Source organism: Pan troglodytes, chromosome 15 (assembly GCF_028858775.2).
Source record: "Pan troglodytes isolate AG18354 chromosome 15, NHGRI_mPanTro3-v2.0_pri, whole genome shotgun sequence".
Lineage (NCBI taxonomy): Eukaryota > Metazoa > Chordata > Mammalia > Primates > Hominidae > Pan > Pan troglodytes.
The window spans coordinates 80,783,128-80,799,894 of NC_072413.2; the positions used below are offsets into that span (position 1 = coordinate 80,783,128).

The 16,767-nt window shown below is 37.2% G+C and overlaps 1 long non-coding RNA gene across 1 annotated transcript in view; it reads left to right on the top strand.

The window, feature by feature from the left end:
* LOC104002119 (uncharacterized) overlaps positions 1-5,397 on the top strand; it is a 164,273-nt gene extending 158,876 nt beyond the window's left edge. Inside the window, exon 5 of the long non-coding RNA XR_008539062.2 lies at positions 3,381-5,397. This is a non-coding gene — a long non-coding RNA (uncharacterized LOC104002119). The remainder of the gene's footprint in view (positions 1-3,380) is intronic.
* The last annotated feature ends 11,370 nt before the right edge of the window (positions 5,398-16,767 follow it).

Below are 16,767 nucleotides of genomic sequence, written 5' to 3' on the forward strand. Positions count from 1 at the left end.
CTGGGAAGGAGAATGTGAAGCGCAAAGGGAGAATGTAGGAAGGAAAAAAAATAGGAGAAGGCCTTTTGAGCACAACGGGGATCATACAACACATGAATTGCCCTTCCCTGCCCTCCCTCTTGGCCTCAGCAACGTCCCTAAAGTCATTGGAATTTGGGAGTATGTGTACTTTTGAATAAAATGATAAAAGATGTTGTTTTCATCACAGGGACGTGAACAACACCAAACATAGCACAGGTTGTTACTGGTTCTCAACCATATAATCATAAGCCTTAGAAGGGAAACCAAAACATTTTTGGGAAGAGATTTGGACTCTCCCACACTATGCAAGTAATTCCTATCTCATTATACACAGATTTCCAAGAGTTCAGTATACACCAGCTGATGCCTGCATCAGAGTCACAAACTGAGCAGGTAACACCATGAACATTAGAAAATAAATAGGGCAGCATGTTTCTCATTATGAGGAACAACATTTTCCACAGGCCTATTTCCAAGATGGTGCTACAGGTATTAGGTCTGTGGAATATGCGCATTAATAATGGTGTTGTAAAGCCTGATGATACTTGTGGCTTTTCTACTTTACTGCCTTTTAAGATGCTGCTGACAACAGAAATTAACTCTGTTGTGGACAGGAAATTCAGATGGGATAGGGCTTAACCAAAAGCCCATGTTTTGCCCACTACCACTAGTGAAGTGCACACCTCCCACTCTCTCTTCTCAAATGCATATTGAATCAAAGCTAAAATGCTATCTCTTCCAAGAAGTTTTTTTGTTTTGTTTTGTTTTGTTTCTTGAGACAGGGTCTCACTCTGTTGCCCAGGCTAGAGTGCAGTGGCACAATCTTGGTTCACTGCAGTCTCTATCTCCCAGGCTTAAGTGATCCTCCTGTCTCAGCCTCCAGAGTAGCTGGGACTATGGGCACCCACCACCACACCCAGGTATTTTTTTTTTTTTTCATTCTTTGCAGAGATTGGGTTTCACCATGTTTCCCATGCTGGTCTCTAACTCTTGGGCTCAAGCGATCTACCTACCTTGGCTTGTCAAAGTGCTGAGATGACAGACATAAGCCATAGCACCCAGCCTCCAGCAGGCAGCTTTCTAACTAGCTCAACCATCTGCTATCTTATCAATCAAATTTTCTCTCTGCTTTGTTATCCCCATCAGCATTTGAACATACTGTAATATTCCCTAACTTAGTTTCTGTGTCTCCTACTTGTTCTCTGCTATTAATCTGTTCTCATTTAAAGTAGAACTCCATGAATGGTTTGTCTATACTAGCTGCTTCAATTCTCTCATCTATCATTCTTGTCTTGGTTCACTGTACTCAGGCTCTTAATCCCTCCTCATTGCTATCAAAGCTATCTATGACCTCCAATCTGTGCCATCAGTTTGGTTCTTGTTTTTGGTTCTGTTTTTTTCTTGCTATACCTGTGTAGCAGGACAAGCTGCAGACAAAACCCCTCAAACACTGAGTTAAAGAAGGAAGGTCTTTATTTGGCCGGGAGCTTCTGCAAGACTCATGTCTCCAACAACTGAGCTCCCAGAGTGAGCAATTCCTGTCCCTTTTAAAGGCTCACAACTCTAATGGGGTCCGCTTAAGAGGGTCATGATCGATTGAGCAAGCAGGGGTATTGACTGGGGGCTGCATACACAGGTAATTAGAAAGGAACTGAACAGGACAGGGATCTTCACAGTGCCTTTTTATGCAAATAACTGATTAGGTCAGGGGTCGATTTTTAACTACCAGGCCCAGGGTGTGGCTCCAGACTGTCTGCTTGTGGATTTCATTTCTGCCTTTTAGTTTTTACTTCTTCTTTCTTTGGAGGCAGAAATTGGGCATAAGACAATATGAGGGGTGGTCTCCTCCCTTACCTGTCTATGCCATTGGACATAGTTGGAAAATCCACAATATATAATGAGTATTAACATGAATGCTGTTCACGCATCTAACAGTAGCTACTACCACAGGGTTGATAATCAAATGAGTCAACAAATGGAAAAATATTTGTAGAAAAATTAATCAGTATGCACATTTATTGAGAGTGCTATAGAAAACCCAGTTCACTACATTATTTTTAAAACTAGCAGAGCTGAAGAAACATAGATGACCACATGCTATCCCTTAATCTTTACAATTTCTAATTTGTGGCATGAAATTTTGTTTTCTGTATTTACAAAGGAGCCCTAATTTTATAAAATCTATTATTGTTTCTTTTCATTACTCCCTTTCTGGAAAGTAGGACTATTATGAAAATAATAAAAGATATAAAGATGCAAACAGATGCAGTCTGATTCTCGGTTTCTGTTAAATACACAGCTAAAATGTTATGTTCAGGTCTCTTTCCTATTACAATGGCCCCAGTATTAGACCTTTCAACTCCTACAATTTGAAAAATAAGAGAGAAGGTTCCAATTGAAAGGGCATTCAACAACAACAAAAAACAATTGAAGGTCATTATTTTGTAGATATAGAGGCAGTTTCCCATAGCAAACTGCTAGTGAATTGGAACTATGACTCATGGATCTTGTCACTTGAGCCTGTTCTTCCTTTGCCATCTAGGTTGCCCTCCAAAGTGCCTAGATTTCAGAGGATTTGGGGTGTGATAAGTTACTGTGGCAGTACTGTCCATAAAAATAATTTTTTAAAGTGGATTCTGGACTAGAATCTTATGCTCTTCCTAAAGTAACTTTGTTGCTCAAATCAAAGTGATCATTCCTTATACTAAATTATTTGTAAGAAGATCAAATACATATGTTTGGATGTTTTGGAGTAAAGAAGCAGGGGAGTAGGGAAAGGTTTCCTGTGTTGTCTTCTCCTATCCCCAGTTCCAAGTGGGACACTGTCAAGATTCATGCATTTTCTCCTTTAAATTAATATGGCTGAAATTAAGTGTGACGTTAATGGTCTCTTTGGGTTGTGACTTTGTTGCACAAAGCCCTGTATTTGGCTGTTTTGCTTGTTATCATGAGAAAAATCATTAAGTTTGTTTCACATTATCAACTGAAAAATCCACCCCTGACTGGTATCTGAATCCTATTTGCTATCTTCTGCCTACTCCTGCATGCAAACCTGACTGACTCCTACAGACTTCTACTGAATCAGGGATGTGAGATGTGTTGATCATCAGCTCATCTGTGCCTAAGATCCAATTGAGGAGGTAAGTATCTGTACATCATCCCTGACTCAACTGACTTTTCTTTTCTTGCTTTGGGAAATAGTGTTGGACTTATGTTCAAACACAAAATGTTTTCCTGATCAGATTGTGGTGACCCCTACAGAGCTCTCTTTGATGGATGATAAATTTGAAAGCAAACATACAAAATATCTAGTCTTACCTTAACTAATGTGACATTTTCATCTCTTTTTGTCTGAGGAGCAAGTTGAAGATGATCAGGACATGCCACCCTAACATATGCTGCCTTGGTGTATGGATTACTTTGAGCGGAGGACACTTGAAACACAGCAAATGCAGGAAGAGGCTTTCTCGGAACTCCTCTTATCTGTGTAAAGACAGATATTCCAAAAGGAAATCAATTGTCATCAGTCCTTTCCCTGGAAATTTCATCAATCTGGGAGTTTTGTTTAAAAAATTCTTTTTCTTAAGATCAAATGAAAATTTTAGACAAATTATAATTGTATATAATTATGGGATACACATTGATGTTATTATACACACACACACAGGCACAGTGCGGAATCATTGAATGAAGCTAATTAACAAAGCCACCATTGTGAATACTTAATAGAATTCAATATGCCCCTGTCTAACTGTAACTTTGTACCCTTTGACCAACATTTTCCCATTCCCTACACAAGATTAACTCTTATCACAGGAGAGGAGACTCTAGAAGTTGGCACCACACCCAGACAGACTTTGTCACAAACCTATCACCTCTTGTTCTAAGGGTGCATTTATCTTCCCCAAAATAATTTACTCTCCTCTAAGTTGTCTACATTTGTCCTCTCCTCTCTCCTTAGAGGATGGCATATATTCTAAATCTCGCTTATTTTTTGTGTATTTACTCTTTTTCTAGTGATGCCCCCAAGCACATAGTAAATTTGTATACCTTTTGTCCTGCTGATCTGGCTGTTGTCACTATATTTCATAGACTGTTAAAGAAACTTTAGAGAGTGAAAGGAAAGTCTTCCTTCACCTACAAAGTTGTAACAATAGTCTTTAAGAAAATTCCCATTTACAGACAGATGCCTCATTGTTCTTTTCATTATTCTGCTGGCAGGATATTTAAGAAATCGCCACATTGTGACAGCTACTATTGTTGTTTGTAAGAGTTGTCAAAGAGAAACAAAGCTGGACACTAGTTAAAGGCAACAGAGACAGATTTTATTCAATGATAACTATTGCAGTAGGGAAGAGAGTTCAGAGTAAACTGAGCTCAACTTTGCCAAACCAAAAGGCAGGAGAATTTTAAAATGCTGGGGTGGGCTGAAAGAAAGACACTGAGAGGTCACTAAGAGAGTTTGGTTCATGTGACTCACTTGGTTATTCAGGATTGCTAATTGGCACTTATCTGGAAGAGAAACAAAACTCTCATGTCTTTATGACAGGCGTAGTTTTGCAAGTTGGAGCAAGAAGCCCATTGCCTGCCCACTGAAGTTAGCCCCTTAGCCTCCCACAGGGAGTGGGAGTGAGAGTTATTTTCTTGAATCTTTACATTTCAAAGAATTATTTCCAAGTCCTTGAGGAGACAGTTCTGGGTGGTAGATTTCCATCTCAAAGGGGCAGAGAAAGGATTTATAATTGCAAACTTTCTGAAGTAACTGCTCTAAGAGGAGGTTTAGGGAGCTATCAGCCTCACTAGGTTTTAGCTGAAACAGATAGTAAGCTTTTCTAGCAGCATTGAACTTTCTCGGACATACCTTTTAGGAGGAATTGGAGTCATAATAGGGGCACCACCTTAAGCTTCTAGAAGCCATGCTAGCATTTGGTGAAGTCTCTTAGTGCAGGAGTTTGGAAAGGGTTGTATGCTGAGAATTTTTGCAGTTCTCAGGGCCTACTCTGGGTCAGATGCAAAGTTTGCTGGAACATTGCATATGATATTGAAAACCCTACCAAAAATGCTGAGAGAGAATATTTTCAAACTTTTTCAACATCTGAAATAACTTAGGTTTCTAGAAAGATCAGAGGATGATTAATTGGTAGATCTAAGATTTGAATCCAGTTCTGTTTGCAAGTCGGAATCTTACTGATTCCCCAAATATAAAATCTGTAAACTTGGTAATTTTTTCCAGATTCTTGTTTGAAGAAAATTGTTTTAATCATGTACTTTTTAAACTTACTTCTAACTAATTTTTTTGTGGATTTTAACATCCTTTGTACCACCTTTCTTTTAAATTAGATTAGGTTTGGGGGTACAATAAAATGAAGAAAAACGTGAAATCTTTTGCTTTCTAGTGTTCTCTATGCTATTTAACTTTTTCTCTGTCCTTTCAGGTTTTTCTTATTTTTCAGGGGAAAAGGTAGTGTATAACCAAAGAAAGGGAAAAAAATGAGAACACAATTGTGCAAATACAGTGAAATTAGAGCATTTTAATAATTATTCAAGAAGAGGCAAAATGCAGGGTTTCTCAATATCTGCACTAGTGATTTTTTTTCTTTCTGTTCTTTTCTTTCTTTCTTTTTTTTTTTTTTTTTGAGATGGAGTCTCCTTTTGTTGCCCAGGCTGGAGAGCAGTGGTGTGATCTTGGCTCACTGCAACCTCCGCTTTCTCATTTGAGTGATTCTCTTGACTCAGCTTCCCAAGTAGCTGGGACTACAGGCACCCGGCACCTTGCCTGGCTAGTTTTTGTATTTTTAATAGAGACAGGGCGACACCATGTTGGCCAGGCTGCTCTCAAATTCCTGACCTCAAGAGAGTTGCCCTCCTCAGCCTCCCAAAGTGGTGGGATTACATGTGTGAGCCACCATGCCCAGCCCTATTGACATTTTTGAGTCAGGTGATTTGGTTGTGGGAGCAGTCCTGTGCATTGCAGTATATTAACCCTGGCCTTTCCCCACTAGATGATTTCCAAATGTCCCCTGGGAGGCAAAATCATCTTAGTTGAGAACCTCTGAATTAAAGGATCTAAAAAAGGTTTTAAAAATTGTAGTCACTCTGTGTCCCTGCTGCTGCCCTGTTTCGGTTTGTAAAGCTTTCTGAAATCCACCATTGTGCTTTTGGATCCTGAACTGTTTCGAACTCTGGCTAACATGTTCAAGAGCAAGTTGGCATGACTCTTCTGTGACCGCATTGCTTGGCCCAGGCACCAGTTCATCGCCAAGTCCTTGCTTTGGTGGTTTGTCTCATGTTGCAGTTATATTTGATTCAATTTCTTAAACATTGAAACACCAACATTTCCAGGTTGACTAAAGTACCACCCTGCCTCTCCAGCCTCCTTGAATGAGATCTTAATTTCATCTTCTTTGCTTTCTTAAGGGCTGGTTGCCCACCCAATGAGACCTTTGCCACCTTCTCTGCAGCCAGAAACTCTTGACGCTATGCCCTGTCTTTATACCTAAGCCTCTCCTTTTTGTATGCCACTTAATAAAGAAAACCCCACTCAGATGTGCTTCAAACATGTAAGTATAAGAGCTAAGATCAAAAAAGAGCTAATATTGGCAACACTGTAGGGACTGGCAAAAAATAACAGCATTGATTTATACAGGGAAATAGGACAAATTAGCCCTGGTAAGGAGACCATGCATTTCTGCAGAAAAAAATTCAGTATACAACACAGGAACCAAAAAAGCAGAATTAAGGTAAACAGCAACAATAACAACACTTCCCATTAGTAAATTTCTCTCTTCAGTCACTTGTCCCTTTTCATATGTTTGTTGAGGCCGTTTCAGTATTAATTGCTTTCCCAGTTTTATTAGGTGTATTTTATATGCTCTGTGGTAGTGGGTATGTATTAATTAGTGGGTTGATTGGTTTATTTCCTTTGATAGAGTTGTATGCGCAACGTTGACTAAATAGCAGCTGAGTAGAGCCTTCAGTTTCAGTTTCCTCATAAATTAGGGGTAAATCAAAATCATCCTGATGGGTGTTGCCTGCTTTGGTTTTGAATTGGGAGGAAATAATAAATCTCTGTTTTAATTCAGAATATAAAGTAGGAAGAAAACCCATGGAATTAAATCAACAACCTCAGGAATTAAATCAATAAATAAGCAAATCTTCCACATGCAGTCACTTTATTTCAAAGCTTTCAGTTTCTAGCCACACTCGTCTGGTCACCATTCTTTTACCCAGCAAGCACTTAGGGAAATTTTTTCCATTTAGTGGGAGCCACCTTCAACAAAAGTCTTTCATGATTTAAAGCTAGGCTGGAGTAATTAAATTTAACAGAAACTCCATCTTTGAAGGGCTGACAAATAATATATCATTTATTTTGTTCCTTTATCTGAAAAGTTAATGGAGATATTTGGAAATCTACATGTTTATTTCACCTTTACCAGAAGGTCTTGTTCCATAATAAATTTAGAACAGAATGGTTTCTAAATACTTAATATATTGAGCTAAAATATATTTGCAGAGGATTCACAGAGGTTTGCAGTAATTGTGCCTTTTGAAAAAGAAATATGTTTTAATGCTTTGGGAAAAGTCCTGTACCTATAACAGTGATAGGATCCAATTGCAAATTCTGGGAATCTAAAACTGGTGGTATATCTCCTTCTGACCTGTTATTGCTGGCTACACTAACAAATCTCTGTGAACACAGTCTTTAAATAATTTCCTGGAAGCCCAGAAAATTTTGGAATTACTTTTGGCATATGAAGTTAGTAACCCTGCCCTTCCCCTTGGCAGAGCAGGGGAGGAAGAGGGATTTATAGAACAGCTCAGTCAAAATAAATCTTTTGAAATCCTTTCTCAAGTTTTAAGTCCTATCACTTGTTATATCCTTGTTACCAGTGAGGGTATCAAAGGTTATCTGGCATTTCAATAATCATTCTAAATACTTTCAATTTTTTTTAGCATCTCCTTTGAAATATATCTGAACTATTTTGGTACTTTCCTACTCTGTATTCTTCTTCAACAACTGTACATGTTCTTTATAGTTTTAGAATTATATTACAAACTTCTCATTCTTACATGTTATTTCAGTTGCAAACATTCTTACATTCATCTTTTTTTTATGATCGTCAAGCCTATTAAATGTTCTGGCCATGTTTTTTCCCTACATGGACTCCAACTCTCTTAATCTTAATAAAAATAATATAATGTCTCATTACTAAAACAAGTCATTTCCCTTTAAAGTCTTTTATTTTACTCTTTCATCCATTAAAACACTATTGATCTTGCCCCTAATACTAAATCACTATGAATGAAGGAAAAGTTCATATAACTTATCTAGGCATGCTACAAAATTAATTACGATTTTGTTGAGGAAAGATTGATATAAATTAGGATGAATATACAAAATGAAATGGTACTGAAATGATAGATGCAGTCCATTAAGTGATACTTAATCCTGCTGATATTCTAGGGATACTCGTTCTCTCACTATTTAAATTTCCTTCAATGACATGAGATGAAACACATTTTATCATCATGGAGAACTTTCATTACATGGCCGTTATTTAAGTAAAAGAGTATAGATAACAATATTTCAGATCTTTTCAGTAGTGCATGCTGTTAAACTTAGCTGTTTTTGTTTAAAGATTTTGAATAGTTTTGCAAATGAACATACGAGTAATGAAGATTCTCCCATTTTGTTCTGTTTTGCTTAGATGATGGAAAAAAATGTTTTCCCTCCCTGCCTCCCTCCCTTCCTTCCTTCCTTCCTCCCTACCTCCCTCCCTTGTTTCCTCCCTCCCTCCCTCTCTTCCTTCTTTCCTTCCTTCCTTCCTCCCTCCCTCCCTCCCTTCCTCCCTCCCTCCCTCCCTTCCTTCTTTCTTTTTCTTCCTGTATTTGTTTAAAGAACAAAAGAAGTTGATGTACGGATCTATTTGCTCTAAATTATATTCATTAGAGATATATATCACATCTACCTAAACATTCGTTGCAATCAAGTGTTCCCAGGCCATTTACTATAAAAAGTTAATTTTTGGAAGCCAAGGAGGAAACTAACATTTAAGTTCTCACATATCCCTCCATATCCTCCTTCTACATATAGAAACCACAGAGCAAAAAATTTGTTTCAAAATGTTTAGTGTTTTTCAAGGAAAAAAAGGTAATTGGGAAATGCTTTTAAGAGAAATTAGTTTCTTTTGTCAACTGTCATCAAGATGGATTACGCTCAGCTGCTTCGTGGAAGCAGAAATGAAATCTAACATATTTGTGGCTAAGACAATAGTGTGCATATTTTTAAATTGCATCAAGTAGGGCCTATTATTTAAGATTCCTTGCTACTGTCATTGTCACAACATCCTACATTATTCAAACCAAGCATCAATTCCATTAGTCAGTCTCTCCTTTGCTGTCAAAGATGCAAATACACTCTTGTGTGGCTTAAAGTAAATGCATCATCTGAAGAGGAAATGTGTCAGAAAATATTAAATGAGATAAGGTTTAATTCAGAAATAAAATAAAATAAACAGATGAGTTCCTCTCTCTCCAATAAAAAGGAAATTTTCTTGTAAAACAAAAAAAGAAAACCTTTGAGATTGAGTTTTTGTAATCAAGGAGAGCAAGATATTTATTTCTGCATTCTTAGTACCTACAAAATAGCTGGTACTCAATGACCTTACGGTATAGGTGCTGAACACATATTTTTACAATGAATGACTCAATGAATGAATGAGTAATCAAATGAAAATCAAAGAATTATTGTTTAATGTGTTGAATACACTAAAGAGATAATGTGGTCTATCAACATTTCCCTGAGTGTCTAAGAAAATATGCAATAAACATACATTATTTCAACTTTCCATACATCCCATAAGGAGTCATATTTATATCAACGTGTACGGTTGAAAACATACTTTGCTCTGTTGAACAAAAGTGAAATGCTGCCATAATTAACTATCTTTGAATATATTTTCTTACATGCCTGCTATTTGCATGTTTTCAGTAACACATATAACCAACAGTCCAAAATATGTGGGAAATTACATTGTTGTGATTGAGAAATATTAGGTCAAAACTCATTTAATAAATTAAAGATGAAACTTACAACACTTTCCCGAGAGCTAAGCCTAAGGCTAGATATCAAATATGGATATTGGTCAAATGCTTTAAAAGACTTTTGGCTTTACCACCACAGGAGTGATTCTATTAAAACATCTAGACTATCAGTTAAATTTATTCAGGTAAGTAAAATAGCCTACTTTGTTTTGTTTTTGAGATGGAGTCTCGCTCTGTCTCCCAGGCCGGAGTGCAATGGAGCGAACTTGGCTCACTGCAAACTCTGCCTCCCGGGTTCAAGCGATTCTCCTGCCTCAGCCTCCCGAGTAGCTGGGATTACAGGTGCCCGCCACCACACCTAATGTTTTTTATGTTGTTGTTGTTGTTGTTTTTAGACGTAGTCTCGCTCTGTCACCCAGGCTGGAGTGCAGTGGTGCAATCTCCGCTCACTGCAAGCTCCGCCTCCCGGGTTCTTGCCATTCTCCTACCTCAGCCTCCTGAGCAGCTGGGACTACAGGCAACCGCCACCATGACTGGCTGATTTTTTGTATTTTTAGTATAGACGGGGGTTTCACCATGTTGGTCAGGCTGGTCTCGAACTCCTGACTTCATGTGATCCGCCTGCCTTGGCCTCCCAAAGTGCTGCAATTACAGGCATGAGCCACTGCGCCTGGCCCCTATTTTGTTTTAAAAAATTAAACGAATAACATAAATATTTGTATTTATTGGATTGATGATTTAAATATTTTTGTACCATAATGTTTATGTACTTAGACCACAGTTTAATTTACTACCAGTATTTATTATATGAATATTTTGCTAAGTATTTTTAAATTTCCATATAATGCCTCACGGAGTACATAATATGAACTGAATTAAAAAAAAACAGAACTTGTTTAAAATAATAACTGAAAATATTTATTATTTACAAAGGATCTATTATGGTACATGTGCTTTGTATATGTGATTTGTATCCTCATTTCAATTTTTTGAATTGGTATTATAATCCGTGTTTCATAATTGAAGTAGACATTCAAAAAGTTTGAGTAACTCAGCACTTTGGGAGGCCGAGGCAGGTGGATCACCCGAAGTCAGGAGTTCAAGACCAGCCTGACTAACATGGTGAAACCCCATCTCTACTAAATACAAAAATTAGCCAGGCGTAGTGGCAGACTCCTGTAATCCCAGCTACTTGGGAGGCTGAGGCAGGAGAATCGCTTGAACCTGGGAGGCAGAGGTTGCAGTGAGCAGAGATCACGCCATTGCACTCCAGCCTGGGCAACAAGAGCAAAACTCCGTCTCAAAAAAAAAAAAAAAAAAGTTTGGGTAACTTGTTCATGCCTGGACATCTAGTCATTTATGTTTAAATTTGAGCCTGTCTTTTCACTATGCCCAACTTTCATTATGATATAATGACTAAAAGACTCTCTCATACATGGACACCACTGCCATGCTAGTTCTCTATTGCATCCCTAACTATTCCATACTTTCTTATCAAGGTCTCTTCAATTTTTTTAAAAAAGCACAGACAATCTATGAACATATAGAATGTATATTACAATATATGAAATATTAGCCTAGGCAACACTGAGTTTCTGTCTCTACAAAGAAATAAAAATAAAAATTAAAAAAAAATTAGCTGGGTGCAGTTGCACACACCTGTAGTTCCAGCTACTCAGGAGGCTGAGGCAGGAGGATCACTTGAACCCAGGAGTCAAAGGCTGTAGTGAGCCGTGATCACTTCACTGCACTCCAGCTTGGTGACAGAGCTCAACCCTATCTCTGAAAACAAAGAAAATATGTGGGATATAATTTATAATGTATGTAGAGAGTATTGTGGGAGATGTGCATTCTCTGCTCTTATTAGTTTCATCCCTGTAACAGAAGCTCAACAATGTGACATCCCTGCTCTCTCTTTGTCCCATTATTTATTCTGGCCCAAGGGAGGTGTTGTGACTTATCTGACTGATAAATTTGGAAGAGTAAATTTGGAGAAACAAAGTTTGGCTCAGCAACTTCTTCATTTCTCTTAGGAGCAAGCTACTTGCTGGGATTGGGTGCTTCAATGTTTTAAGTATCTTTAATGACTCGTTCTTTAATAGCTTTAGTACTACCTGGGAAGACCTCACCTGTTGCCAAATCTGTTTCAATCCAGTATTTTCCCTAGGTATGCCCGCCTAACTTGGGGGTCTATATTATATCTTAGGACCATTTAGTTGTCATGCTAAGCTGTGTCTTCCATCTCAGCCTTTATGAGAAATGTGAAGTTTGGCTAGCATTTAGTAGTTCATCATCTTATTTCCTGATTTTTACACATTTTGGATTTAACAAATGCTATCTATTAGGCCTACAGAGAGCCTCCACCAAATACAACAATAACCACCATGTAAATTTACATACATATTCACACCCTTACAAAACCACAACAAACAAAAACAAATCAGGAAAAAATATACTAAAACTATATCAATGGCTGTTTTTAGGTCCTACCTTTCTATAGGAAGTCCATGATAGTTCTAAGTTTACTGGTGTAGTTTTTTTTTTTTTTTTTTGAGACAGAGTTTCACTCTTGTTGCCTAGGCTGGAATGCAATGGCACTATCTCGGCTCACTGCAACCTCTGCCTCCTGGGTTCAAGTGATTCTTCTGCCGCAGCCTCCTGAGTAGCTGGGATTGCAGGCATGCGCCACCACACCCGGATAATTTTGTATTTTTAGTAGAGATGGGGTTTCTCCATGTTGGTCAGGCTGGTCTTGAACTCCCTACCTCAGGTGATCCACCCACCTGGGCCTCCCAAAGTGCCAGGATTACAAGCGTAAGCCACCACACCCGGCTGCTGGTGTAGTTTTAATCACAATATCCAAACAACAAAAGGGAAAGCATGAGATAGTATGAGAAGTATGAGTGATGATAATTCCCTTTCACTTTTTGTATTTTCCATATTACATGTAATGCACATGTGTGGTATTTTTATTAGAATCAAACTAAAAATACCTTTTTTAAAGAAAATAGACTAATTTCATCATGTTTTATTTAAACAGCAATGTGCCTTGTTGTAAACCTGTGAAGTGAAAAATTGATGCATTTTATTTTTTTCTTCGTTGACCATATGGAAAAACATACATTTAACTACCCAAATTACATAAATATTGACACACAAGTGCCTAATTATATGTCTGAGCATGAAATATTTAATTTTAATGACCTAAGTGTTTTATGTTAGCATCTGTTTTTGGAAGGGCACTCTTACAAATTATTCTGGCATTTTGACTGAAGTATCTTCTGGAATAGCAAATGTTACAAAATCCATAGGGAATAAATATATTATGTTTATATTAGTGATGTTCTTTATATTTTTCTTGGTATTTTGATAGGGCTGTCATATTTCAAATTAACTTTATGGTAATAATATAGCACCTTTAGGTTATGTACATCAATACAGCTAGAATTACAGAACCAGAATAATTTATGTTAAAAAGTTATTACTGATTCAATTATTCAGTGAATTATCATCTGAAACAAAAGTGGGGATAAGAAAACAGAAACTTAAATATAAGCAATCCGGACGGAACTCTTCTTACTCATCAAATATGACCTAGGTATGTTCTGTTTTAGCTCATCCAGTGTGTGTTTCTGCTTTAACAGGTAGTATATAATACATAGAATAGAAAACAAGTCTTAGTAACCCTAATTTTTACATGCATGTTTTGGCACTTGAGCAATATACACTGTATAAAAATAAATGTTTGGAGAGTAATATTAATGTGAATTTTCAGTGAAAATAAACATGAAATGAAAATAAATATTCATCCTTTCTAGATGATGTTATATGTCATAGCATTATAGTGGAATTCTTGGGTAGCCAAGAAAAGTACAAAAATCGTCTTTATCATAAAAACACATTACTTTTTATCCTTATGGTGTATTGAGACTAAGATCAATAAAAATAGACCTACCACAAGCTTCCTGTATAAAATCTTTAGGGGGAAAAACAAAAACCCCAGGGTTTTACGAAGATATGGCATGTGGCTGTGCATAAAATTACAAGCACATGCAAACCAAAAGAAATATCTCTAACATGTAAATTCAATGAAAATGAATTAAGATATAATCAAAGGATTTAATTTTTTTTTTAAAGAATGCTTTTAAAATAAACATTTTTTGGAGTGGAGGGATTTTTACATCAGCTCTTAAATGTTTATGGTAAGAGGTTATTGGTTTGGCCAAGATTCAGTAATGGTTACCAAAGCTAATCTCCCACTGTGAACTGCTGTAGATCTGGACACAATATATGCAGCAATTATTTTCAGGCACAGGGTAGCAGACTGTGCTGGGCAAAGGTTCCTAAAAGAGGGAAGATATGCAAGATGAGCTCCTTATTCATACTGGGATTCTGTCTGGAGCCATTTTATAGAAAGAGGCAATGGGACCCGAAAAGAGCATTGGTCTTGCTGGGCAAAGGAAACAGGAATAAGAGTTCAGGGATACAGAAGAAAATAGAGGTGGAAGCGAGAAGGAGGTGAAAGAGGAGGAGGAGAAGAGAAAGAGGTGGCTTGGTGCGGTGGCTCACGCCTGTAATCCCAGCATTTTGGGAGGCTGAGGCAGGTGGAATATGTGAGGTCAGGAGTTGGAAACCAGCCTGGCCAACCTGGTGAAACCCCATCTGTATTAAAAAAAAAAAAGAGAGAGAGAAAAAAGGAAAAATTTTAAAAAAGCAGGGCTTGGTGGTGCTTGCCTGTAGTCCTAGCTACTCTGGAGGCTGAGGCAGGAGAATTGCTTGAACCCGGGAGATGGAGGCTGCGGTGAGCCAAGATCACGCCACTGCACTTCAGCCTGGGTGACAGAGCAAGACTCCATCTCACAGAGAGAGAGAGAGAGAGAGAGAGAGAAAGCAAATAAGTGGCATCAAGTTTGGAAAAGAAGAAATAAAATTACTCATTTAAAAAAAAAATGATGACATGAGCATGTACATATAAAATAGTGAAGAACCTAACATGAGGGGAGCAGCATATTCAGTCACAATCAAATTAAATCATAGTGAAGTGCTTTTGAATAATTAAAACCCTGAATTTCTACTGACTATTAATAAGGACTACAAAAAATTGTGTTGATCTCTCTCTCCCAATTCTTTTTCTGACAGAAAATGTCTTGTCAGAACATTTGAAAGCCCTCAGCACTATAAGATAGAAAAGGAGAGATGGAGGGAGACATAGAGAGATTTAGATTTCTAGATATACAGATAGAAATATATGGATATATATAATTAGATGTATAACTCAATACATGAAGGTAATTTTTCTACCATTGAAAACACAGATTAATAATTAAACATATTTCAGATTTGTAGGCTTCTTAAAAAATAAAATGAAAAATAACAAAGTTAGTACTATGGTCTGAATATTTGTGTTCCCCCAAAATTCATATGTTGAAATCCTAAATCCCATGGTGATGGTATTAAGAGGTAGGACTTCTTGGTGGTAATTAGGTCATGAAGGTGGAACTGTCATTAATGATATTAGTGACCTCCTAAAATAGGCTCAAAGGAGCTCCTTTGCCCCTTCCTCCTCCATGTGAGCACCATGAGACGGTTTCATCTATGAGAACGCATGCCTTCCTCAGGCACTGAATCTGCTGATGCCTTGGTCTTAGACTTCCCAGTCTCCAGAATTGTGAGAAATAAATTCCTTTTGGTTATAAGCCATGTCATTGATGGTATTTTTTATAGCAGCCTGAAAGGACTAAGACAGTAAGCATCATGAAAATAAACACTTGTCTTCTAAAAGTGACTATTTTGAAGGGGAAAGTATTCATTTAGATGTCATGTTTCTCCTCTGCCTGCAAAGACAATTCATTGTGCTTGTTATATATGCTGAAATAATAATTATCACAGAGAAGATTGCATGCATAAGATATAGTATGTATTAAAGTCCTCTTCAATATGTTTGCAATGTATATTAGGTTATCAAACAGTCATCAGTTTTGAATATGTTTTGAATCATGCTTATTTTGAATTAAAATGTGCCTAATTCCAAGTATCTTCATTTATTAATTAACTTTTGATGCCTTCCACAAGATGATGATGATGATGATGATGATTATTATTATTATTTATTGAGATTGAGTCTCACTCTGTCACCGAGGCTGGAGTTTAGTGGTGCGATCTCAGCTCACTGAAACCTCCACCTCCTGGTTTCAAGCGATTCTCCTGCCTCAGCCTCCCGAGTACCTGGGATTACAGGCGAGCATGATACAAATATTTTTTAATGTTAATATTATGCAGTACAAATAATTTTTCAAATGATCAAGGAATTTAAAAGACTACCCAAGCGTTATTTTGCAATGGTTAAGAGCTCTGTATTGAGCCAAGTTGCTTTGGTTCAAATACTGACTCTGCCACTTAGTTTTTATTGTTTGTTTGTTTCTTTAACCTTGATAAAATTAACTTATCTATGCCTTAGTTTCTTCATTTGTAAAATGTAAATGATTATAGTCCACTTATTTCATTGGATTATTGGGAAAAATAAATGAAGATACATAGAAAAATTTTAATATATGGAAAAATCATTCCTGACCCATTATAAAAAAACATTATATAAGGGTTCCTGGTAATTGCATATCACCTCTTTCACAGATTCATTGGCCTACTTTCCCCTCTCCTAATTGTTCCTATCTTGAATAGTAGTTTGAATTACATCACTATTCT